The sequence below is a fragment of the Passer domesticus genome, chromosome 14 (genome assembly GCF_036417665.1).
Source record: "Passer domesticus isolate bPasDom1 chromosome 14, bPasDom1.hap1, whole genome shotgun sequence".
Lineage (NCBI taxonomy): Eukaryota > Metazoa > Chordata > Aves > Passeriformes > Passeridae > Passer > Passer domesticus.
The window spans coordinates 2,832,891-2,858,578 of record NC_087487.1 but is presented as its reverse complement, the minus strand read 5'-3'; the positions used below and the strand labels follow the sequence as shown (position 1 = coordinate 2,858,578).

At 49.8% G+C, this 25,688-nt stretch overlaps 1 long non-coding RNA gene across 7 annotated transcripts in view; it reads left to right on the top strand.

Moving 5' to 3' along the window:
• LOC135280984 (uncharacterized) overlaps positions 1-25,688 on the top strand; it is a 103,472-nt gene that overhangs the window by 63,950 nt on the left and 13,834 nt on the right. For 5 of the 7 annotated variants that reach the window (XR_010347779.1, XR_010347778.1, XR_010347780.1 and 2 more), the window contains 2 exons: positions 17,395-17,493; positions 18,436-25,515. This is a non-coding gene — a long non-coding RNA (uncharacterized LOC135280984). Of the gene's footprint in view, positions 1-10,330; positions 11,269-11,699; positions 11,734-11,870; positions 12,841-14,758; positions 16,431-16,638; positions 16,710-16,897; positions 17,208-17,394; positions 17,494-18,435; positions 25,516-25,688 lie in introns of those variants that run through there. The other 2 variants (XR_010347782.1, XR_010347783.1) reach the window with 2 other exon arrangements.

Here is a 25,688-nt window from a genome sequence, read left to right as displayed (position 1 = left end):
AAGGCAAGAGCAGCAGCTCTGTGGCTGATTCCCTGTCTCCCACTTGAATACCTCGACTGGAAGTGAGATCTTCCACCTCCATCCCAGCTGCATTTCTGCTGGATCTGTGATTTCTACGATGAAATTGCAACTGAATTCTGCCAGCTTTGAAGCCTGAACTAGGAGGGGTGGTCTTTACATCAGACATGTAATTACCTGTCTACAAAATTATGAACGTGTACAAGGGAGAAAAGGGAAAAGCAAGATCTCTGTCAAACGGCAGAAAGGCTGTCATTTTCCCTGTTATTTTTTTGGGTTGATTTCCTCCATTCACAGCAGTGTTTAATCCAGCTGGGAACCTGCTCCAGAGATCATTCTGCCTGATAAGCTCCCTTGTCAGTGCTGACCCTGAGATCTGTAAGGACACAGGACTTGATGTTAATAAAGCCTGGAAAAATTCTCCAATCTGCAGCATCTTAGAAGCAGGAAAAATCTGTTTTCCTGTGTAAAAAGAACATTTTTTCATGGTGGCTGAACACTGGCTGGCAATCAGGATGGCAGTACTACTTGCTAAATGAAAGCTACTGAAATACTTAATTTTGGGACTAATTACACAGTGTGTGGTTGCTCCAGAGATCCCATGTAATTAAGGAGAAGGTTCCTGCAGCACTGCCATGATGCTGATGATGCTCATGGAAAAGAGACTCAGATTTCTTGGTAGGGCACAGATTATGTGCTAATTCCGGGGTTACCTGGAGTGTCATGTGTGTCCTGTGCTTGGAGACAGTATCTCCTTCTTTCCTAGAGAGATCCTTGGATTTAGCAAGGTCCCAGGTTATCAAAGCCTCCCATAATTTTAAATATGTGCTTAAAACCTTTTGAAGTCAACGGTGCTTAAGGACCAGTCTGAGTTACACTGAATTTTGCTGGCTGGTCAGAGATGAATCCTCACTGGTGCCTGTTCTTCCTCAAGGACAAAACTCATCCCTTGATCCAACACAGCAGGCTGGAAATGCCTCAGTGACTGTCACACTTAACTTTATTTCTCTTTAAACTCTTAAGAGCTTGAAAAGGTTTTTCTTTCCCTCGAGAAACTAAATGAGCGTTTATGTAGGAGGAAAAAAATATCATCTCTGGCTATATTATTTTACTGTGCCAACCACTGAGTGGGGAGGCTTGACAGAGGATTATGTAGTGAAAAAGACCCAATTTTCCAATGCTTTAATGACTGGACCTTTGTTTTACCTCTCAACTGTGACCATTTAAAAACTACTTGACTGACTTTGCCCTCACACAATGTTGAATGTAGCTTCATTGTCTTGGAGAACAGGGTTGAAATTAAAATGTAATTTAATGATTCAGGTGGTAACACAGTTACCCAATAGCTGCCAATAGTGGAGTGTGCCTTTGGGAGCATCCTTTGATATCAAAATTCTTCCCTGGACAAAATTTAATTTACCAGTGTTATGTGGTTAAGGCCCCACGTTATGGAATACCAGAATGGTTTGGACTGGAAAGGACCTTAAAGCTCATCCCATCCCACCCCTGCCATGTTCAGGGACACCTTCCACCATCCCAGGCTGCTCCAAACCCATCCAGCCTGGCCTTGGGCACTTCCAGGGATGCAGGGGCAGCCACAGCTGCTCTGGGCACCCTGTGCCAGGGCCTGCCCACCCTCACAGGGGACAATTCCTTCCCCATACCCCATCCATCCCTGCCCTCTGGCAGTTCAAAACTACTCCCCTTGCCCTGCCACTACCTGCCTGTATAAAAAGTCTCTCTCCCTCCTCTCCTGTCTTTAAATCCTGTGTGAGGAATCTCAACTGAATGTTCAGCCAGCAGCAAAATGAAAGTTAAGTCTCTGCTTTGACTGAAAGAGTTGGAAGCAGATTTTTGCCCAGAGGATTCAGGGTTATACCCGAGCTGCTCTGTCCTCTGGAGAGTTCAGGTTTAACCAAGGCCGGCTCGAGGTGGGAGGGAAGCCAGCTCTGGGAGGAAGGTGCTGTGCCTAAAGGTGGCACAAGAGGACAGGAGCAGAGCTGGAATTGCACCCCAGGCCTCAGTGAGTGCCCGAGTGCTGTGCCAGCAGCAATCCCTGCAGGCTGGGGCTGCTCCTGGAGCCTGGCAGCTGCATTCAGCTGTGCCCAAACCCTTCAGGAAAGGACATTATTGCCCACCACAAGGGGAAAGGAACTGTAAGAAACAGATAGTTTGGCCATGCAATAGCTGGTTTGTTTCTTGGGGAGGTGGGCTTTGGTAGTTTTATTAGAAGGCAGTGGTGGGTCTGTGGTTGGAAGCTCCCAGGTGGATCTGCTCCTCTCTCTCTTGCCCAAGGTGCTTCATCAGAGTCTGCAGAAAATCAGATAAATCCCACTTTGAGTGTCTTGTGCCAGGCTTGATTCCTCGTGCTGTGTCTCTCTGTGAAAGTTAAGAATCCCTGTCTGTGGCTGCCCTCTCTGCAGTGATAGTTCTTTCATGCCTCCACTTTTCCTGTACCTTCTGGCTCACTTTTAGTCCAGCCCATTCCCAAAACAACCCCACAATGGCCGTGCTCCATCCCAACAGAAAAAATAACATGAGGCAGAGGTTCCAGAGGAATGTCCTTCTAAAATGTTCATTTACAGTTAGTCTGCAGCTCAGGGTTTTTTTAGGATGTATAAATTTACTGTAATAGGAGTGAGTCAGCATGGATATATTGCAGGTAAATCATGTCAGACTAATTTGATCACTTATGCTAATGAAATAACTATCAGGCTAGATAGTATAAATCTATCTGGTTGTCCATGAGGCTTTAAGAAAATTTTGCCTGATGGATTATGGTCCAAACTCCCTAAATGTAGGTTAAAATAATCTATTATTGAAAAGGGTAAAATAAAAAGGGAAGAAGGCTCAGAGCTCGGGGTGAGTGTCAGTGAGGAGGGGGCTGAGCAGCAGATCCTCTGCTGGGGCTCTTTAATATTTTTATTAAAGATTTACAGGACATGGCAGCGTGTAGGGTCATTAAATTTGCAGTTACACAGAGCTAAAGGGATCAGGCAAGACTTACTGGTCTTTCTTTGCAGAGAAATTACTTTCTGGCAGTAAAATCTTGCTGAATTATGCAGGGAGACTGAAAACATGATCCTGACTGGACCAAGATGCTCCGTGGCAGTTGCAGAGCTGGAGGTACAAACTGGGGTTTTTAGGTGGAGATGGGGAGGCTTGTACTGGGATAATGAGAGAAGAGAAATCACCTGCAGGACATGGAGAAAGTTTTCCTCAATTTTGAAATTTTTTGGCTCCTTAAGACACTCTCACCATAAATGTTTGCCCAGTATGGTTGAGAGAAGGTAACGGGGAGCAGCTTCCAGAGTGCTGTGCTGCCTGTGCTGCTCCAGTGGCAGAGGGATGTGCCCTCCTCTTGCAGCCTCTCCAGGAAAAAAGCTCAGTCTTGGGAAGATGTTCTGTAAGTAGCAGCTGATTTGTCGCATGAGATTCTGAGCAGGGGAAGAGTGAAAATAACAGGAAAGTGGTTTTTCCTCTATTTTGGTCTCTGATTTAAATCAGCTCCTGAGGCAGAATTCATTTCTGGGAGAAGAGTGATGCTTTTGAACTGAGATTTCTGCAAAGGGGGAGAACACCAGTGTTTCTGAGCCAGTGGAAGTGTCTAAAGGCACCCAATCACACTTCCAGCACACCCAGGTGCCACACTCCTGATTCCTTCACCACTGAGACACTGAACTGCAACCCTTATATTAGCAGAAGGGCAAAAATATTAACATCCAACCCAGAAAATAAATCAAAGATAGAAGCAAAGATGAAATCTGAAATCCCCATGGAGTGGGAATAACTCATTCCTGGTGCCAGTTCAAAATCCACCACCACAGGAGAATGTAACAATCCTGGCATTTAGTGAAATTAGACCTGACACCGGCCAGGGCCCTGTTATTTTGGTTAGTTAGGAATTGCAATTGTTTGCCACCCATTAGACATCCCAGTAACCTGTTCTAAGGGCAGGCAAATTAAGATTCCCTCTCTGTGCACGATTACTCATCACACCACAGCTCCACATTAATTGGAAAATAACTGGTGGCTGAGCACATCTCAGCCAGGCTGTCATCGGAGCCCGCGAACGCCAGGCTGAGCTCACTCACAATTTGTTGTACACACAACAGCTCACAAAAACCTTGCAGGAAATTAAAGCTCCAATAGCTTATCAGATGCAAAGATAATTATTAATCCTTAATGATCCTGGTAATTTCTTTATGGGAATTTACCTCTACTTCCTTCAGGGCCTCCAGCATGAGAACACACAGTTCCCTTCCTGAACCTCAGCTCTGGATTTTCTTTTATTCAGAGCCTGAATTTTATTTAGATTTTCGTTAGATTATTTAGATTTTCTTTTATTCAGAGCCTGACAATGAGTTGGAGAAGTCTGAGGGTTTGATGGTCCAAGCCAAGCTCCCATGGCATGGGCCTCTGCAGGCTGCACTCACTCACAGACAGGAGGATAATCATGGAATCACTGACTGTGAGGCTTGGAGGGACCTTAAAGCCCATCCAGTCCCAACCCCTGCTATGGGCAGGGACACTTTCCACTAGAGCAGGTTGCTCCAACCTGGCCTGGAACACTTCCAGGGATGAGCTGCTCTTGACAACTGTGGATAAACTGTGAGCTGCAATCATAGCACCTTCCCTCTCCTGCTAATGGGAATCTTGTTTAGCTAAACCAGGACAGAGTGGAAGGGGGAGATTTAGCTAATTGGGCTGTGTTAGCTGTCTGGGAAGCACCACGAGGTCCTGCAGGGAGACAAGCAGGGGCAGAGAGGCTTCCTAGAGGTGCATCCTGCACTAGGAAGGTGCAATATGCACAGATTTGGGGAGTGAAATGCCCAGTGCTGGTCCAGTCTGTGTTTTGGGAGGAATTACTTGGGATAGGTTTGGTCTGGCCCCATGGCTTGGAGCATTCCATAGCAGTGTGGGTTCTGTGGGTCTCTGGGGCTCTTCCCGTGGCTGAAATGACTCCAGTTCTGCAGGCTGGACCTGACTGTGGTAATTGGCAAGGTCAGGAGAGTCCCCTCAAAGGGGCTGCCCTGCTCCAGACACAGCAAACACCAGCACAGGCATGGGGTGTGCAGGGAGCTGTGAGAGCAGCTCCTCCTTCCTGGAAACAGCAGATGAAAGTTAATCAGGACATGCACAGCCTGGTTTATTGTTTTGATAACACATTCACTCTGAAATGCTGTTGTTGCAGGGAAGCAATAGCTCCCAGTCAGGAAGTTGCTTGTTTTGTGATCAGAATCGCTGTGGCTCCCAAGGGAAGGGATGGCACTGTCTGGGCAGACTTGGATCTGCTGAGAACACTTGCACCTCCACCAAGGATCTGGTCTATGGTGGAAAAGTTGCCACTGGTGATGTGGGATTTAGGAGCCAAGACACGGGGCAAGTGGGACACAGCACTAAATGTGAGCAGTGAGAAGTGGAGTTCATCCATTGCCACAAGCTCACAGCTTGCTTTGGCAGGAAGCTGTGCAGGTAAGATCACTTTACTCAATGCATTCACTTTTTTATCCAGGAAATACACTCCTGGTATCCCCCTCCCCGAGTCCACGTGTTCCCTGTGTATCCAAACAGCAGCTTGTGACAGTTCAGCAAAGCAGAGATGGAAAAAGACCTTTGTGCATCAGTGCCATGATGGATCGCTTTTTATTTCTGCTCCGATGCCAGGTCTGGATTTGAAATAGAAAAGCAGGATCATGTTTTGTGGAGTAACTTTTGAAGGGGGCCCTGAAGGAGGAATGTAAGTCGGGCTGGAGAGATCAGCACGAAGCAGGAGAACAAAAGCTGCCACTGTTGGGGATGTGGGAGCTGGTGCTGGATGGAGCAGGACCTCCTGCTGTTCGCGGCTCGCTGCTGCCCTGGCCAGGCTGGCATCCTGTGCAGGGGGAATGCAGGGAAGAGCTAATCTATGGAAACAGAAGGACAGACTTAGCTTGAGAAGATGAGCATGCTGAGCTGGTTTCTGCTCTGTTACACCCTGAAACCTCGCTGATATCCGTGCAGCTCCCCAGCTGGAACTCAGAGCAGACGGGGGTTCTTTATGCATTTTCTCCAGAGCCAGACTGGTGAGGATTTGTTGAGGACTGGAGAAACTGATACTGAGATTTTCAGCTCGGCAGGAGGGAATCTCTGTTTGCTTAATTTGGGAAGAGACAGCCCTATAACTTACAGTATGTAAAGCTTAAGCAGAAGTATCCCCTTGTGTAGAGTTTGAGGCAGCCAGGAAAAGTCTTCCAGGCTGCCTGAGCCATTCCACAGGCTTCCTCCATTCCTTCAAATACAGAGAGACACTTGCTCCAAACAGTTTGTGCAAGGACTAGACTCCAGTATAGTAATCCAGGGATTCCACAGTGTAACCAACCCCCTGTATAATTTCTCCCAGAGATGAGTTAAAGAGCCCCTTCTGGAAAACACCCGACCTCGTCATTTCACCTGGTGCCCTAGGGAGCTCTTCCAATGCTGGACATGTTCCATGGCTGTTTCTCTTAGGCTTTACTTCAAGGTTAAATTTACAATTGTCTTGGAAAAGGTATCATTGTTCCCAAGAGTCCTCCCCACCAACTGCCATCCCATATCAGTGCCTGGAGCAGTGATCCTTGATAGGTCACATCCTTGACAAGCTGACACCTTGGGCTCCTTCAGAGGAACGCTGGGCACCTTCCATTTCCCAGCCCCAGAGTCAGTGTTTGGCTTTGAGGAGTTCCTCCTGTATTTTCCCCTTATCCATTAAGGAAGGAACAGAGCCTGGTCATGGCCTTCCAGCAGGTTCCTGGAGCTGTGTGCCAGAAGGAATCCTTCCTGCTGGGATCATCCATTGTCCCTTCTCAGCACTGAGGGATCACAGTCCCCCTTTATGGCAGCTTTAGGGCTATGGCAAATCTCCAGTGTCCTCCAAGTTCCTTTTCAAAACTCTTCCTTTCTGAGGCAGCATCCTGTGAGTGTAACCTGAGTTTGTGGTTTCAGATTTCTTACCTTGTGTCTGACTGTTTAAATCACGTTTCACTGGCATGTGGCCAGCTCTCACTCACGTCAGATCCCAGTGTATTGATAGCCCAGTCCTGCTTCTTGTTCCCCTCCCACCAATCTCCTTGGCATCTGCAAACTTCCCCATGACAAGGATTTATATGGAGTCATTCAGATCATTGATAAAAATATTAAATAAACGGCAATGGGAGTTTCACTCTTCTTTTATTCCAGACATTTTTAGCCAGTGTAATATTGCTGTATGTTTATTGAGTTGTGGCTATTGGAACATCCAGTAAATATGCCTTTGAAGAACAGCCAATTTCCAGGAATGCTTTTCACTTTAAATGTGCATTCCCAATCCATTATGCTGGCAGCTGAGGCCTGGGAAAACAGAAATGTTAAATGCATAGGTGTGTTTGTCCCTGCTGGTGCAGGAGTTTGCACCAGTGTAACCAGACCATGCCCTGTGGTATTGAGGCAGCTCGCTGGCCTTTGGACCAGGAATTGACTCCTTGGCCTTCTGAGGTCCAGCAGGAGGTTTTCCATGTGGCTTGCAGCAGTTTCTGGGTTGAATGTGCTGTTGTTTGGGAAGAGCTCCTGTTCCTGGTTTTATGAGTCAGAGCTAGGCCTGAGCTGCAGCTTACCACAGCCATGCAACTCTGCTTTGTGCCGTGTGTCAGCCAGGCTGGACATTGTCTGTGTGGTGCTGGACATTGTCCCAGTGGTGGTGCCCACCCCTAAAACAGTGTTCATGCACATTTGGGATGTTTCTTTTCAGTTGCCAGCCTGGATCCCAGGGGGAGCAGGGCAGCTCTGATTGCCACGGGCTGAGCTGGATCTGCAGGTTTATCCAGAGCCAGGTGTGCCCAGGTCAGTGCCAGCATCCCCTGAATGGCAGCCTGGCAGGATGATACCTCTGCCACAAAGGATACCTTTGCCACCAACCCTCAGGTTTGTGGGTTGTTCAAGACCTCTCATGGGGAGCTGATTTCATAAGCTCCCTTATGAACCCAGGGAATTACTTATAAATATCCCCTTCACCCTCCAAATCTGCAGCCAAATCTGGCTTTGGGAGGTGTGGGCATGGTAGGATCTGGCTTCCCACTTCCAGAGGGCAGGGTTAGATGGGACATTAGGGAGGGAGCCTTCCTTATGAGGGTGGAGAGGCCCTGGTACTGGTTGCTCAGTGAAGCTGTGGCTGACCCTGGATCCCTAGAAGTGTCCAGGGACAGGTTGGATGGGGCTTGGAGCAACCTGGGAGAGTGGAAGGTGTCCCTGCCACAGCAGGAGTGGGATGAAATGATCTTCAAGGACTCATCCAACCCAAACCAGTCTGGCATTCTGGGATTTTCTGATTCTGTGATCTGCCCCTTTTGCAGCACTTCCCAAGAGCAGAGGTGTCACTGTTGGAGCGAGGGATAGAGGCAGCTCTTCTGCTGGCAGCTGTGTAGCAAGGTTCCCTGCAGAAATACATCTCAGAATCTCAGAACTGGCCAAATATCCCCTGGCTGGTACAGCAGAGCACAAAGGAAGTGGTTGATATTCAGACCTTGGTCTTTAGCTGTGTAGGAGCTGAAAGCACAGGCAGGGCTGTGCCTCTGGGAGAGAGGCCTGGGCAGCCTTTGGCACAGGAACTGGAGCTCTCCCATGCTACACTGGAGGCAGAGGAATTTTTATTTAAAGGAGGTGACTTGGCCTGTGCTGGAGCTGCCCTGCTGTGCACAGCCCTGATCTCACTGTGGGGTCAGCTCAGCACACACAGCTCTGGAGCAGGGTCATGGCTGGGGAGTTTGGACAGGAATAGAGGAATTGTGACTGTACACAGTGTCATCCAAGCGCTCCATCTCAGGGCTGTTGCTCATGGCACACAGGCAGGAGGGAACAAGAAGGGAGGGCAGCTGAAGGTAATGTCTGCTATAGTCAGCTCAGCGTGGCCTAGGAAGGCTTTAGGCAACGTATCCCCCATCCCTGTCTGCTTTTCATTATTGTTTTTATAGCCAGAAATAAGAGCTTTATTGGCTTTATTCATCTCCTGTCAGATGCCCAATCAACATCTGGTAACGCAGTAATTCCCAGAAAGTGCTGACCTAGTGAGAGCCAGTGGAGCAGGAGGTGTGCAGGAAGGTCTCCATCCCCCTTTCCATCCCTGGCTGCCCTTTTCATTATCTTCCCAGCACAAGTGGGATGTGTACCCCTCCTCACTGGATTTCAGAGCAGCAGGCTCCTGGGAGATCCTGGGGCATGGAGATAGGGGCAGGAGGAACTGAGCAGGAGACAGGGCATCCCAAAAACTGCTGCTGGGCTGGAGTGGGCCCATGCATAGGGAGGAGATTGGGCAAATGGATCAGAAAGGAGCTGATCCATTCCTTTGAGCAGTGCTGGGCCAGTGTAAGGGATGCACACAGCAAGGCAGAGCAGCTCAGCTCCCCCTCCTCCCATTTGCTTTGTTTGGATTTGCACAGGACTCAGAACTCAGAGCTGAGAATGCAGGGATCCTTCCCAAAGGATCTTCTACAGAGTTTCCTGCATGTTAGAACATTTTAAGATCCAGGAGAAGATTGAATAGAGAGGAGCCCATTTTTATTTACTTGGGTGCCTTTTGGACTCATAATAAAACGGGGTGTAACAAGCCAGAGGCAAGTTCTGTTCCACTCGGAGATTAGCCGGAGTGTGGCTGCTCCAGCAGGTCCAGCAGGTTCCCTGTCAGATCCCTGGGCTCCCACACTGGATCTCCTGAGCCCCCTTTTCCCACACGGTCCCGCCCTGTCTTCTCCCTCAGGTGTGGGTGGCTTGGTTTGTGGGACCTGCCTTTCCACATCTTGGCTTTCCTTTGCCCCCTCTCCTGCATTCCAGCTCCAGCCAGTTGGTCAGGGCAGTTCCTCCCTCTTCTCTGTCCTACAGTTGGGTCCTTTTCTGCTGGCCACTTCCATGGCATGTTCTCCTCTGTTCCTGTGGCACTGTTCCTGTCCCTCTGATCGTGCTCCTGTCCCAGACCAGTGGCTGCCCATCTCTTTGATGTGCTCTCCTGCCCCATAAATCCTCCATGGGCTCTGCAGCCCGTCTGGAAACGCTTCCCAAACCTTCATCCTGAGACAGCATCCAACCAAGGCCACTTTGTGACTTCAGGTGGTTTTGTCACCTTGTGTCTGCACTTTGGTGCCTGTGATGAGTGGAGTGGGTTCCCCTTTCTTCCTGCCCAGAAGTGGAGCCAGGGCAGATGATCTTTGGCTCCAGGAGGGAAAAGTTGTATCCCAACATGGATATTCATATATAAATATAAATATAAATATAAATATAAATATAAATATAAATATAAATATAAATATAAATATAAATATAAATATAAATATAAATATAAATCCTGCCAGTGAAACAAGGACTCAGACCCTTGTAGCCCAAAGCAATGCCAGGTACCTGCAGCCCGCTGCCATCCTGCCCTTTCTGGGACATGCAGTGTCCCCAGGCCCCCAGAGCTGGGTGTCTGTGCACATCCTGCTCCAAACCTGCAGCAGAAGACACAGCTCACTCAGAGAAAGGTCCCAAACTGCCTCATCAGCTGCCCACTCATGTGAGCAAATGCCACCACTGGGAGCCGAGGCATCGCAATCCAGCCCAGAATGCTCCTTTGAAGACATTTCAGCAGCTCAATTAAGTTTCCACTTGTGTGTTTTCTTTCCCCCCCCTTTGCTTTCATGGTCATTTAAAACAAATAAAGTGAGCAGAACACGGCAGCGTGATAACCACCCTTTAATTCCCTTCCCACGGGTCTCCTGATTATTTGGTGATTCAGCGGCAGCGGGGGGAACGCTTACGGAAAGGAGGGTGGGAGCTTCCCACAGGGATGGCAGCTCACAGCCCCGGGCCCCCGAGCCCTGGGGAGGAAATACGTGCCTGGGGTGTCCTTTTCAGTGCCGTGGGTGTGCTGGATGCAGGGCAGAGCCGGGCCCCGGGCGAGCAGCGGCCCCGTTCTCAGTGCCCTCGTTGTTCTCGCATTGTGCTCTGGGGACGGCACCAGTGCTCGGGATGTATTTCACGCTTCTGTGCAAACACAATATGAGATGAAGAATTCATACCCTCGCACAAGACCAGAGTGGATTTTCTCATAATAAGGAAAAGCAGCCAGATCGGAGCCTGCCAATTCCTGCCCCGTGCTCCCGCCTTCCCTAGGAAGTTCAAACAACCCTGTGCTTTTCAACTGGAGCAGAGAAGTATATTGCATTTTTAAAAAAACCAACACAAATCCTTTTGGATCTTTTTTACATTATTCCCCCCACCTCTGTCTCGGTAGGTGACTTTTCCAGCCCTCCCCCACTTGGTCTGCTGGGTCTGAGTGGGGGTGGAGGAGAATTCCATGTGTTTTATGTGTGTGAACAATTAATAGTGGGACTGTGTCTCGCTGGAAGAGCATGTAAAACACACCCCAGGAGGGGGAAAAGAACAACTGCCCAGCCTGCTAAACACTCCAGAGCTTTTCCTGTCCTGCAGGAAAACATGATGTGGGGGTTTGCTTATTCATCAGCAGCAGTAAATAACGGGCCTCACCTTGAGCTCTCCTTCAGCCACTTCTGCTTCTCCCCAGCCTCCAGGCTGGCAAGGAAAGGAAATACTTGCTGTCCTCTGGGTGACAAATTGGGGGTTTATAGCTGTTCACATTTTAGCTTTTGTTTCCTCCCTGAAAAGTTCTGTTCTCATCCTTGTGGCTTTGTGTTTCCCAGCAGCTGAAGCACTTCTGCCAGCCTGACTCTGGAGGTGAGTCCTGACCCCAGTGCCTGAGCTGCCACTGCCACCTCCCAGCTGGGCACTGTGCATGCAGGTGCTTTTCCTGGGCAGGATGCAGGGTGCACCTGAGTCATTCCATACATTTATCATCTGATCCCTTGGAACAGCTCGCTCAGCAGCTTCTCCCTTGTGCACTTCATGGAGATGTTTCCATCCCTGGGCGCCATGGAAGTCCCAACAAGCCACGAGTGGCCAGGACCTGCCGAGGCGTGTTCATCCAGACACTGGATCCCTGAAACCTGTGCTTTCCCCAGCACCTTCATAAAGTGTCCTGAGTTCAAGTGATTCAGGGAGCACATTTCTGGACTGTCAGCGAGCTGCATCCATCACTCCCCTGAACATGCACCAGATTGTTAATGCTCCAGGCCAAATACCACGTCTTTTTTAATGCCTACCAAATGTAGTGCGTGCTGCTGGCTTTATATTTATAATAATTATTAAAGTAATGGCAGTAGCTGCATTCCTATAGGCTAGAAGTGGCCAGGAACAGACAAAAAAAAAGATTCATTGTTCCAATTAATGCTCGAGCTCACACCGGTGATTAATTAGCCTGGCGATAGCGCTATGCAAAAGATCAGGGTAGCATTAATAGGGAGACACGTGCTGACTTTTAAGATGGTTCCAGCCCTCTTTAGTGCCTTTCCTTGGGCCTGTTTAATTAGAGGCAGTGGCACGGGCTCGCTCCGCGCCGACACCCCGACGGCAGGCACTGAGGAATATTTATATGACAGGGTGCCGTGGAAAACTTCAAAATTAAATTCCCATCCAGGTCTCTAAATATAATTCTGAAATGTCAGAGATGCTGGGAAGAACGCTGGCGCTGGATGAAGTTGCTGTCAGGGAGAGGCAATAGTGTGCCAGATTTATACAGGCCTGAATAGGCAGGTGTTTTTCAGCTCTGGTGTTTAAGGACTGAGATGCTCTGGATGTATTTCACCTGTGGGAGGCACAGGGGCCAACAGGAACACGTGCTGGAGCCTTTCCTGGTGTGGAGCAAGGAGATGGAGCAGGGGCAGCTCCCAGGAGCCTGTGCGTTCCCAAGGGGCACAAACCATTCTGGAGCACCAACCTTTGAAGGTGAGCCCTGTTGGCAAAGTTTCTCCTCCTGGTTTTATTCATCTCTCCTGCTGTTGCCTCGTTATCTCTCCCTTGTGCACACTGGTGCCTCCCACCACCCCAATTCATTTTTCCCAGTTGCAGCAGCTATTGAGTGGTTTCTAGAGATGGGGTTGAGCCAGTGCCCCCCGGCTGCTCCCAAATCGCTGACGAGGCCGATTCCTCTGTTCACACATCAATCTGGGAGCACCAGCAAAGTCCCATCTTGGCTGACTTAATTGTTAGAAGCTGCAACCCCAATGTCTTTGTAAATAAAATAGTTTCATCTCATGGGGCCTGCCTGGAGAGAGGGGAATAAATACATCAATATGTAAATGGATCCGCAAGAGGAGGATGAACTGGGACTTTGAAAAACTGATAAAGCATCTTAGGAGATGCGTTGTCACTGCACTTTGTGCATATTCTGATGAAGCAGACAGTGAGGCTGGATCTCAGCCTGGGTTGGGGAGGGAGGGAGGGAGGGAGAGAGAGGGAAATGAAGAGGGAGGGAGGGAGAAGTGTGGGCACCAGCACACCGTGACTGCAATTCTTGTATGGATTGATTTGACTCAAATATATTCTGAGGCTGGTTTAATTGCTCCTTTAGTCTCAGGCTTTGATTTTCCTGTTGTTTTCACATCTCTGCCACTGAGTCTTTCCTGCATTTCAAGCAGCCTGGCTGGGGCAGTGTCCAGCCAGGGAGTCAGCACCTGTCCTTGCCCAGCCCTTGCCCAGAGTCTCCCAGCAAAGTGGGCACGTGTTAATGACAGCAGTGGTCAGGCTTTTGCTGGATGGGTGTTTCAGCTGTGTAACAGCATCGGGGGTTATTTTGGAAAACAAATCCTGAAGCTTTTGGGACACCTTGTTCATGACGAACCTGTGCTGGTGTAACCCCCACAGGAGATGGGAGGGAACTGGGGGAGAGCAGCTGCAAGGAGCACGGAGAAGGTGCAGTGGCCAGTGTGCATCCTGCAGGACCCTGCCTGGCTGTCTTTTCCTTTTCCTCTTTTCTTTTCTTTTCTTTTCTTTTCTTTTCTTTTCTTTTCTTTTCTTTTCTTTTCTTTTCTTTTCTTTTCTTTTCTTTTCTTTTCTTTTCTTTTCCCCTCTCCCTTTCTTCTCCCTCTCCCTTTCTCTCTCCCTCTCCCTCTCCTTCTTTTCCCTCTCCCTCTCTTCTCCCTTTCCCTTTCCCTCTCCTCTCCCTCTCCCTTTCTTCTCCCTCTCCCCTCTCCCCTCTCCCTCTCCCCTCTCCCTCTCCTCTCCCTTTCTTCTCCCTCTCCCTCTCCCTCTCCTCTCCCTCACCCTTTCCCTCTCCTTTCTCCCTCTCCCTCTCTCCCTCTCCCTCCCCTCCCTCTCCCCTCCCTCCCCGCGGTTCCCGGTGCCATCCCCGGCCGGCTCCGCTCGGGCGCAGGTGGCAGTGCCAGGCTGGCCTGGCCACCGGAGCCGCTGGGCTGTGTCGGGCCGGGGCAGCCCTGTCCGTCCCCGCGGGCCTCGGGCGCTGCTCCGGGCCTTTCCCGGCCGCAGAGCGGGCCGACGCTCCCCCCGCTCCCCCCGCCGCGCTGCCTGCGGCGCCGCTCCCTCCTCTCCGCGGGCGCAGCTCCAGCCCTTGTTTTGCAGCGCGCCACGTGGAATTTTATCACCTTCAACAATGAAATCTGTCACCTTCAAGCTGCCTTATTGTGATCTGGAGACTCGTGCCCGGCCGCTGGAACTGGGCTCTGTCACAGAGCACCGCGTCCCTCCCCAGCACTTACGCCCATGACCGACTTGAGGGGACTTTAGGGACCACAAATGTGCTGGTTTGTCCCCGGGATAGGGTCGTTAATTGATCTTTTTCCTTTCTTTTCTCCCTCTGCCTCCTCCTGTCTCATGTGCGTCTCAATCTGCTCCACCCCCCCTCCAGCTCGGAGAATAAATCCCACCAGCCCCGCAGTGCAGCCAGCGTTGAGGAGGAGATCCGCGAGGTTAAAGAAGCATAAATACATATTGAAAAGGATGGATGGCACCCTCGTGTTGCATCAGGTGTAGAAACACAGGTGTTTGAGTCATTGCTGCTGGACCGTCCCTGTGCCAAAGTGATTTAACAGTAAAGGCAGGGAGTGTGCCTCCTCAGCAGGATGTCACAGCTCTTCAAGGGGGCCTTTCTGGGGACACTTCGGTAATAAATTGACTTTATTAATCTGCTTTAATTACCTGCTAAGATCAGAATGCTTGCTGCATTTCTCTGGTGTGTATTGTAGTTGCATTTTTCCTTTAGGGGGTGAGTAGTTTGCCCTGAAATGCAGTTATGTACGTTTGTGTACACATTTGTATGGGCTAATTATAACCTCACCATCAGCGCTGCAATGTCTATACAGCAAAAGGGTTGTCACTGCTTGGAAATGCCTGCTTTGGAGCAGAAATCAGACCTTTTTTGTGAAATCATTTGGTCACATCTTTGGGGTTTAGATTTTCAATGAATAATCAATACCCGCAACAAAAGATTTAAACAAAAAAAAAGGTGTTCATTGAAGTTTCTCCACAGGAAAAAATCGATCCCATGTATTATTAAATACAAAGAGACTTATGTCTTGAGTTTCATCTCGCCACTGCTTATAATAACCCTTCAGAAGCTTGAAGCAGGGCTTTTTTTCATTAAACAAAATGTTGGGTCCCCTGAGCATCTCTCTACTTCATTACAGGCATGTGTTGGAAGTTGCCTGTGCCCAGCAGCTCTGGCCTAGAGGGTTGAGCTCATCCCTGCCCATGTTCATAAAAATGGGAATATTTATTTCCAAAGTGGCTGCATAAGGAGTGTCAGCACATGAACAGTGACAGGGAAGCACATTTTCTGGATGGCAGGTTTAAACATCTGCCTCCTGAGCACCTGGCTAGGGAAGTGGGGCCATGGAGAGGTCACTGGTGACTAAAGGTGCAGTGGGTGATGCTGCAGCCTCAGAGCAATCCCCCATCTCTGTGCAGTTACTGTGCACTTGGACACTTTAGGACATAACAGTGTCCTAGGGCTGGGAATACAAGGATTTCCAGCACCACGAGAAAACCCTAATTGCTCTGTCCCTTTATCTTTGGATTTTCCAGAGGTGGGACCTCAAGGCAGCCAGGCAAACTTGGAATGAAGAAATGCTTCAGTCATATTTTCATTCCCCATGGCCAAGTTCCAGTCTCCAAAATAGGATTAGCAGGGTGAGATACAGCTGAGTTTCACTCTGCCAACCTTCAGCAGCTTCTGTGGCAGCCCTGGGCCTGGCAGAGCTCTGGGGATGCCCCTCTGTGGATGTGCCAGGCAGCTCTTGCTGCCTCCAGCCTGTCCTAAGCCAGGCTGTCCCACTGACTGCCCCAGCTGCAGAGTTCTTGTGACAAGCCAGTGCAAACCATTCCTCCAGCACACACAGATTTGTTTTGCAGGGTAAAAATGAGCAGCAATGCAAATATCCTACTCTATTTCATTTCCCCCTGTCTTTTTTCCCTCTTTGCTTCAGGAAAGCTGGAGGAGGCAAGGCAGGATTGACACTTTCTCCCGCCAAGGGCTTTCCCTAAGATGCCTGCTGGGAACACTCCTGTGTGTTTCTCTTTAGGTGGGAGCTCTTTTGATTTTTTCACTGCCAAAGTTGCACCAAGGCGCCTGGAGAAGGATTTGCTGCTTGCTTATGAAATCCATTCTCCCTCGAGGATCTGCTCTTTCCAGCTTGATAAACTCTTAATTCTTGCTGTCTAACAACACCGAGGGACTGTGTTTTGTGCTTTGATGAGTGTTTGGTGATTGATGTTCATTTGTGCTTGCAGGAGATCAGTAACCTCATTTCAGTTTTGCCAGAACATTGGGACAAAAGCTGTCCTTCTCCCTTCTTGGTCAGGTCTGTGTCCTTCTCCCTTCTTGGTCAGGTACAAATGAAAGAGAAAGTGAAGAGGCTGCAGCCTGTCCAGAGGCACCCTCTCACCAGCAGGCTGAGTCCTGGCACTGTTTGTGCCCCACTTTGCACAGGGGCACGTGGGAAAGGATGTGCTTGGCTATTTTTGCTATCCTTGTTTTATCTTTTTTTTTTTTTTAGTCTTGGTTCTGTTCACTGTCTGGGATATTTGGAAGAAGCTGTTGTAACTTGGCATGGGAGGAGATTGCTTAAATATTACCTCACAGAGTCGATGTAAATTTAGAGTAGATAAGACTTGGACTCCAAATACCTTTTTAACCCTTTACTGTCTTTTCCAAGTCCATGCCCTCTGCTCTTTCTGAGCTCTTTCCAGCACTTGTGAGAGGAACATGACTCCTGTTTCATCACTTGTCTGTGATACCCAAACAGTTTCTGCATGGCCAGCAGAGAGATCTCTCACTGCACACATGGGCACACACACAGGTACATCCTCTGGGGAAGGATTTTTCAGCAGACGAAATCCCAGAGGAAGGATGTCCATAATGATGAATGCACAGAAAATATGCAATCCTACATCCAGATAGCCAAATAATATCATCCACCAAACTGTGACACTGTTCTCAGAGAGTAAATGTCATTTCCCTTTAAAAAATCCATTTTCTTTCTTTAGGATAAAGGACACTTGGAGCACCTGTACTGAAAGGGAGAAGGTGAAGAAGCCTGTGAGCATTCCCTGCCTCCTCTGGTCTTATGCAGATTCTAAACACAGGTCTGGTTGTTTCTTATATATATTTATTTTTCCTCTCTGCTTTTTTGCTTTGAAGTATCTGCCTGTGTTCTCAATGAAGAACAGCTGAGAGATCAGCAAAATGGCTTAAGAATTCAGCAGGCTGTGAGCTATTTGGATTGAAAACAGTGCCTGGGAGAGAGCTCTTCACACTGCCTCGCTAAACAATCTCCTCCTGTCACCATCGGGCGGTTGCTGTCCTTTGTTTGTCACCTTCCCTCTGACTCTCAAGAGCCTTCCAGGGAATGAAGGAGGCTCCTTTTCTTTTTCCTTTGTTAAATTCCCCCAAGTCCTCGTTTAAAAACCCACAGCACAGCCCTTATGGCCCATCTGCTGTTGTTTCAGGTTTTCTCCATGGCTTTGTTCACCATTTCCCCATTAAGCAAACCCTGGATCCTTGGGAGCCAGAAGCAGGACCTGAGTGCCACCCTCATCTCCAGCTCCCCCTCTGTGTCCTGCCAAAGAGGAGTTGCCCACAGAACACTCAGGCACAGATTCTGGAGTGTCTCTAAAGCCATTTTTTCCAGAAATTCCTGTTGTTGTTGTTCCTGCTGACCTCTGTGGGCTGTATCTTTTCCAAATGTTTCTGACGTTTCTCACAGGGTAATCGGTGAATGTCACAGACAAGAATTCTGCTGACTTCATTTTAGCTTCTGTTCCCCATAGGATGGGCTCCTCTCTTTATGGGGGAATGCCTCCAGCCAAAAAGAGAGGAAAAAACCCCCCAGCCCCCGAGCTAAGTGAAAGCAGGCCCAAAGGGAAGCGCGTTCCTGCCGCAGTGCCTCTCGCTGGCTGGCTTCTGTTCCGTGCTTGGGGATGTGCCAGACTCCAGTGCCTCTGTGCTTTTGATTCCTGTTTATCCCCGGCAACATGATTGTCTATAATTATATATAATCTCCTCCTTGTTTACTCTTCTTCCTCCAGGTCTGAACGCGAGCTCGATGGCAACTCTGTGCTCCGGCTGCCAGGGCTCCAACCGCTCCTCTCCATCCTCCACCTTCTTTTTCCAAAGTAACAAAGCCATTGGATTTCCTCCACCCCTTCCCTGCGCCTCCCCTCCCCCTCGCTGGCACCGGGGTTATTTATACAGAATGTGGAAACAATTTGCAGGAAAGTGAACAATGTAAGTGGGAGCGAGGGAAGGGAGGCAAGTTCGTAGTGCACGCTGAGAGCCCCAGCAGTGAAAGGCTGCTTTTTGGGGAGCACAGGGAGCAGACTGGTTTCCTTTCTTCCTTCTCCCCTCTCTCACCATCTCCCTGAGCTCCTTCCGTCCTGCTGGAGTCGAGGCCAAACCAGAGCAACCAGATCTGAGTGCGTTTTGGAGGACGTTCAGGTTGGATCCCGCCCTGCACCGCAGCTCCGTGAGGCGGTGTCTGTGTTCTCAGTCCCCTCGGAGGTTCTGCTCTCGGATCACTCCTGCTCCTGGATTAGCATTAATGAAGAGCATGTGTGCTCCAGAGGTCCTGCTCCAGGCCCTGGAGCTGCAGCACTGCCTGGTGTTAGACACAGCTATTCCCAGGAACAGCTCGGCTCAGAGGACATTTCTGGGAGTGAACAGGGCAGGAACTTCTTGCAAAGTCTAATTTCAGTCTTTCTGCCCTCACCTGCTCAGCACTGCATTTCCAGGGCATCCCAGCACCTTGCTGGCTCCATTGGGAGCATGTCTGTAAATCCAGCAGTTTCCCTGAGTGCTCTGGGCTGGGGAAGCTGAACCAGCACTCACTCAGCACCTCTGAGCAGTTCTGGGCTCTTCAGGCCTTGCTGTGCGTGGTGAAGTCCTCAAAGGGAGATAATCCAAACACACACATCCTTTGGGGAAGGGCCATAGGCATTGCAGATGGAAGGGAATGTTATCCTGGGTTCCAGGTCGGAGCACAGCAGCTGCCCTGGCCACAGCAGGGACCTCCTGCCCTCCTGGGAGTCTCCTTTCCCAACAGCCTCAGCCTTGGGATGGGATCTGTGCATTGTGCTGAGCTGGTAGGGCAGGGCCAGGAAGCTGCCAAGTAGGACAGTGTGGTCCTCCCTAAACCAGGCACATTCCTGGCTGAGAACTGGTGCAGCTGATCCACTGTGCTCCAGTGGCACAGAGGGACAGTCAGAAGGAACCTCTGGTGGGCTTTTCCTTCCTGAGAATCCATCCTCTCCACTTTCCAGTTCTTCCTGCTCCTTCTTGGTCATTGTCCACACACACAGTGTGACCTTCCCGTGGATGTTTGTTCTGTAACCTGCCATGTCTGCTCTCCCACCTGGAATGGCAGGTGGTTCTGGGCAGGCTGGGCCTCCCAGAGCTCAGGGCACAGCAGAGCCTGTTCCAAATGCTGCTCCCTTTAGCCAGTTCTTGGCTGAGTTCACAACTGCAGGAGTAAAGCCCAGGAAGGGCTGGAGCAGACACCTTGGTCACTGATGTTTTCTGGTCAGGGCAGTTCAGCTCTTTGGGTTCTCCTGATTCTCACTGACTCTGAGAAGGGTCCAGTAAAACAATTTCTGTCTTCTCTTCCAATCCAGGCACCAGCATGGACTGGGAGCAGACAGAACCCAGGCCCAGCAGAGCTGGGGGGTCACTGGTTCCCACTGCAGCCACACCGTGTCCAGGAGCACAGCATGAGCCACAGCCTGGCTGCTTCCCATCTCTGCTCCTGGCAGGAGCCTGCTGGTGTCTGAGCACCTGCCCAGGCTTGTTCCACACTGTGCTTCCCTGCTGGCAAAGGGAGGGATAGGAGAGAGCTTGAATCTCTCAGCCTCTGGAGAGAGAGCCCCTCGGGCAGGCTCGGGCAGGAGGGCAGCAGCTCTGCTGCTCACAGGGGCCTCTGGGCAGACACAGACATCTCCAGTCTCTCTGTGACTCCCAAGGGTCTCCCCTTTACTCCTGCAGAGATGTGGCCTTGAGTTACACGACATGGAGAGCTCTCAACCCACTTTTGACAGGTTTGGGCAAAGTGGAGGCTTGAAGCTCCTATAGAGACTAATCTGCAGAGACCAGAGGGACCAGGGTAATTTCAGGGCAACAGCCATTGGAACACTTGTGCTTTTTCCCTTCTGGTTCTAAATGTTCAAATTCTCACAAAAATGAGACAAACTCTCCTTGCAATGACTGTGCTGCTGAAAACATTTGGAATTTCCTCTTTCATCTGGTTCTTTCTTTTTTTTGAAATTATTTTGAGGGTTCTTTAGATGAGAACAGATTTGCATTCCTCCCTCCCTGCTGCTCGCTTCCCACCTGAAATCTTCGGCTGCTCTCTGCAGTTCCCAACACAATGGTGAGCGAAATCCTGAACAGAGCATTCAAACTTGAGGTGAGCAAAAGCAACAGCAGCAGATGGGCTTGTAAACAGCAGAGACCTGGCTCAGGCACAGAGGTCCTGGTGGAGCAGGAAGGAGCAGGAGGGTTGGTAAACACAGAGCAATTTCCATTTTCTGGGCTGAAATGTGGGGATCTGGGGAGGGGAGGGCGGTGCAGAACAGCAGCTCTCCCATTCTGGCACAGTCAGCTCTTCCCAGCAGAAGCTGTTCCTGTCAGAACTTGCAGCAAATGGGAGAAGATGGGAAAGTGGGGGACGTTTTCCAGCATCAGGGAATTTGTGGGTGATGAAAACAAGATTTCCAGCAGCACTTTTGCACGAGTCTTGGTTTCTAAAGAGGTATCCTGCTGTTTTCCTGCCATTCTTCCTTTCCCTGGAATTCCTTCTGAAACTCAGACAGCAGACTTGGGAGAAACTTCACCGATACAAAATTCCCCAAAAGTTACCTGAAAGTTTGCAGGTGGACAGAGGAAAAAGAAACCCAGAGCAGAGTCCCCACAAGTGAAAGGAAAAAGCAGAATAAGGAGGCTCAGTTCCGCAGTTTATTGAGCCCAGAGGGATTTCTACAAACCACATGGCATCAGGTGTGAAAGAAATGAGGAATGAAAACCAACATGGAACAACGGAGCAGCCCAAAACTCTCACAGGCCAGCGAGGCTCCAGAAAGGTTGGAGAGGCTTAAACAGCCCCTTAAGGGGCTGGCCATGAGCAGCCTCTGCACCTTGTTCTGTCAGGAGAAAGTCCTGAGTCGTGTCATGGGTGTTCTTGCCTTGGACAGGAAGACTCTGCACGTCCTGTGGAGCCAGGATTCATGGAAAACAGAGACTGATGAAAGATGGTTCTGGGCTGGGGTTTTGGAGAGGTTTGTGCTTGAGCTGGGGTTGAAGGGCTGTTGTTTCTGTTTTTCTTGGGGATTGGGAGGGGAGAGGTTACTGAGTCCCTGAACCTTAATGTAACATGATTAGAATCTGGAACAGACTCCAAACCAGACATTTAGGGACTACTAAATGTACAAAGCAGCTTGGATATCTATTACCAGAGTTCATCCAGTCCTGGAAAAAGCCTCTGAAATGGGCAGTGCTTTAACAAAGTACAGATGTCTGGGGACTCAAAATACAAGGAAAAATTATGAGGAGGAAGAGATAACACTTTCTCCATTTCTTAGAGAGGGAGAAAATGCCAGAAAGTTATTAACTTTATTCCCAGGACTGTGGTAGCTGGACAGGGATCCAAGGTTAAGGTGATCCCCATGACCTGACACTTGCAGAACAAGTGGGTTCCCTGCATCCTGACACGAGGAGTTCTAGGCAGATCTGTAATCCCCAGTAATAACCTCAGAGGTTAATTGGCATCTGGAAATTAGTTTATTAGGTAGGTGGGCTAGAGGGGGTTTAATTATGTGTTTAGATCAGTGTTGCTTCAAGCATTAATTTTGCCTGAGAAAGGAGGGTGTAATGTCAGGAGCATTTTCACACTTTCACACTGCTTAGATTGAGCCAGGGGGGACTGGAGAGAGCCCGTGCACTGTTGGGGAGGATGGGAATGAGCTCTGAGCAAAAGCATCTCTTTGTTGTTTTGGGCCAAAATTCCCTGGATTTCGTGTAAGGCCCAGTTTCCTGAGAATGGCACTCAGCACTTTTTGGACAGTCAGGTTGTCAGAAGGAGTCCCTCTGAAATACACGTTAGATTTCTTTCTTTGGGCCTTATTTCTCTTTTCTGCTTTGTGTCATATTCTCCTCGCAGCTTTCCAGAGCAGAGTTACTCTTCCACTTGTTCCCTTTTGCCTCCTGCTGAGTCAATTCCTTTCTTTTCCAACATTATTTGTACTGTAGTCACTCCCAGAATCTGGGAAATCATCCTCAGAAGTCTCCCCATCTCCTGAGCTTACTGCCAACTCTCCCACTAAAGCTTTGAATTCTTTGTTATAAAGAAGAATAAAAGGCCAGCAAAGTGCACCTCGACACCCATTCAGGTGCCATTACCCTGTAATTCTTTAAAAACTCCACGTGCATTTATAGTCACTGGGAAGTGCTGGACTGGGAAGGCTCTGGACTAAATTGGTGTTAGCACATGAAAGAGAACCAGTCCTGCCTGGGCAGCAGGCTCTGGGCAGGTTTGGTCACCGGCTCGCTCGGTGGGCTCGGGACAGTCATTGCCTGCCTGTGCCCCTGCTGGCAGTGCCCAGCTCCAGCTGTGCCCTTTGCATGGGGAGCTCCTCAGGACACAGCCTGTCCCCCAGCCGTGGAGCTGCAGCAGAGCTGAGGTGAGCAGGGAACACAAACAGGGATGAGAGGAATGCCAGACAGCAGGGCAAGGTTCCCAGACACGCTGCCCTGTGAGCACGGCTGGAACCCCAGTGCTGCAAACTGTCTCTGCTCCCAGCCTTGCCTTCTCTCTGCCAGCCAGCAAAACGTTCATCACTTCCAAATACAGCAGTGAGGTGAGCTGGCAGCTTCCCAGTTCCACTGGGAAATAGGAAATTACTACACTCACTTTGCAAACTCAAGCAGAGCCTGATCGGACCCTCCATCCTGCCTGGAGCTGCCACCTCCCTGCAGGTGAAAAGCTCCTTGTGTTTCTGAGCCATGCCATGCCATGCCATGCCATGCCATCCCATCCCATCCCATCCCATCCCATCCCATCCCATCCCATCCCATCCCATCCCACCCCACACCATCCCACTCTGCCCGTGCTCCAGCCTGCTCCAATTTGCCAGCAGAGAAATCCATTTTCTCCCCTCCTCCCTTGTTTGAGGAGCTGCAGACCCATCCCTTGGCTTTCCCTGTTCTCTTCAGGCTTTTCCAGAGCCCTTTCCTCCTGCTGTTTGTTCGTTCCCTGCACTCCATCCCATCTTTTGCCTCCCTCCCTGGTTTGATGCAGCATCTCGCTGGTCCTGCCTCACACTCTGAGCAGGGGTATTAGATGGATTCCCCATAGAGTATAAATTGAATGGAGAGAAGTGGCTGGTTTCCCAGCAATAATTTATCTGATTAAAAAAATACTCCCCAAACTCCCCCTCCTCTGCCAGTCCTACGCCCCCTCCAAAAAGCCCCATTGGCATCAGGGCTGGTGTTTGAACTGTGTGATTCAAATTGCTGGAAGAGGGATTTAGATAGGAAAATAACTGGCAAAGGATGGTTCTTAGGGGATTTTCCCCAGAGTGTCAGTGCTGAAATTTGGAACCTGGGTTGTTGTGTGGAGAAGGCAGAGAGTAAATAAATAACTGTGAGTCAAGCACCTGGGTGATTTGTACCTTTGCCCCCACGTGCCCAAGGCCGGATGCACACGCGTGTGCTCTCACACGTGTCTGCCCACCACACACCCTGCATGGGGAGCCCAGCTCCCAAGCACAGCAAGCTGCTCCTGCTGTTCCCTCTCTCCTCTTTTCTTACCTCAGGGTGGTTCCAAATAAAAGAAGGAATCTGCTTCATGAAGTGCATGTCACCTAAAAGAAGCAATCTGCCTCACAAAGTGCGTGTCACCTTGTTTGTTACTTGCACGGGCTTCATTCCTTCCAAACCATTTTCTTCTCCAACTTTCCCTTGCTGTAATTATGGGATGGAAAAGTCACCCCAAGGCCCCTCTGGGCAGGGCCCGGGCAGTGGTTTGGCTGGTGCCTGTTCCTGTGTGGGGACAGGCAGGTATTTGCAGGTATTTACACCCCAGTGCTCCCAGACCTCGGGATTTACAGCAGGGGCTCCGTGGTGCTGCCAGGGCAGCCCTGCTGCTGACACCCTGCACACCACAGCAGGGGCTGGCGTGGCCCCAGCTGCCCGGGCTGCTGGGCATTCCTCTGCTCACAGCTGCTTTTGGCCCCTGGTGAAACGGGAAGGGCCCGGCTGCAGCTTTGCAGCCTGGGAGCACCCTCAGCCAGTGGCCAGGGCTCGGCTTTCCTGCCTTGGACAGGAGGGCTGCTCAGAAGGAACCTCTCTCCGCTCCTGCTGGAGGATTTACACTGCCACAAGTCCTCATTTTTTCCAGATGTTTTACCTAATAAATCAAGGAGTCTCATCAGAGGATTGGGATCCAAAAGCTGTTACCATGACTTCAAAGGCACAGGCTGGAGTGGAAAGAAGTGGTGCAGACATTTTATACCACTCTGTATGCACTGATCATGGAAATGCACTCTGCTCCCAGGATTTTTTTCCTGTGGATATGAGAACTCCAACCATGATTAAATAAAATGGTGCTGTGCTCCTTCAGCCAACCTTTGCTGAAAAGAATGGAGCTGCAGGAGCCTCGGGCTGGGGCTGGTCCTGAGAGGGGCTGAGCTCTGTCAGCCCCTGTCCAAAATCCAGGACCATTAACTCAGGGTTGAACTCACTCCATCTTTTCAGATCAATATCCAACTGCGTATTTTCTCCCAGTGCTGGTTTAAGCAATTCCCACATAAAGGAATCAGATGTTCATCTTCTTCAGATGTTGGGAGAGAAAAAGATAAAAAGAGTTACATGGCTGTAAAATGTGATTGTGACTATTCAGACCAGTTTGTTCCTTGATCAAGAATGTAATTTCTTTTTTTTATAATGTAGTGAAGGCTTGCTTTTTACAGTGTCTACATGGTGTCATTTTCTTTTGCAGTTCCATTTCTAAAGATAACTGTGTTTGGAGAAGCTGTTACGTGTTTCTGTCACTCCATAACACAGGGTGCTGCAGGAGAACAGAATGAAGAAAAGCAGCTGAAGAAAGGAAAGCTGATCCTCTGGTGGGTGAGGCACTGGCCCACAGGGCTGGCTTTTGGTTCCCCACTTCCCCAGAGCACTGGCCTGACATCAGAGATGCCTGAGCTCCCCACCCTCTGCCTTGTCTTCCCTTGGATCCTGTTGGACTTGGAATTACAGAATGGGTTGGGAGGGACCTCAAAGCTCATCCAGTGCC